We start from the raw sequence: 427 nt of genomic DNA on the forward strand, positions 1-427 counted from the left end.
GTGGCAGCTGGTCCCAACCTGTGCCAGACCCCGCTGGGGTCCGCAGGGTCCTTCCCCTTGCCGGGGCAACCACATGCAGGGCCAGGCGGATGCTGGCTCTTTCTGAGGAGCCTGGGAATAAGCATTGTGGTGGTTTGCCACCCAAGGAAGCCTGCTTAGCCACCCCTGGTCCTCAAAGCTTCATCTGAGCAGAAACACCCGTGATTGTGAGTGGAGACAAGTGGGAGGAGGGGTCCAAACTGGGGGAGCGCGGATGAAGCTGGGTCCAAATGCTGCACAGATCTCTGCACCGTCCCTGTACTGCGGCAGGGACAGAGGCACCAAAACACGGTGGGCTCCAGGGATGGTGTGACCTGGTCCTCTGCCTGCAGGGAGATGCTCTAGGCATGCAGCCCCGCGTGGACCAGCCCCGCTGCCCACCCACCCC

Source organism: Buceros rhinoceros, unplaced genomic scaffold, assembly GCF_000710305.1.
Source record: "Buceros rhinoceros silvestris isolate BGI_N320 unplaced genomic scaffold, ASM71030v1 scaffold18356, whole genome shotgun sequence".
In the NCBI taxonomy this organism is placed as follows: domain Eukaryota; kingdom Metazoa; phylum Chordata; class Aves; order Bucerotiformes; family Bucerotidae; genus Buceros; species Buceros rhinoceros.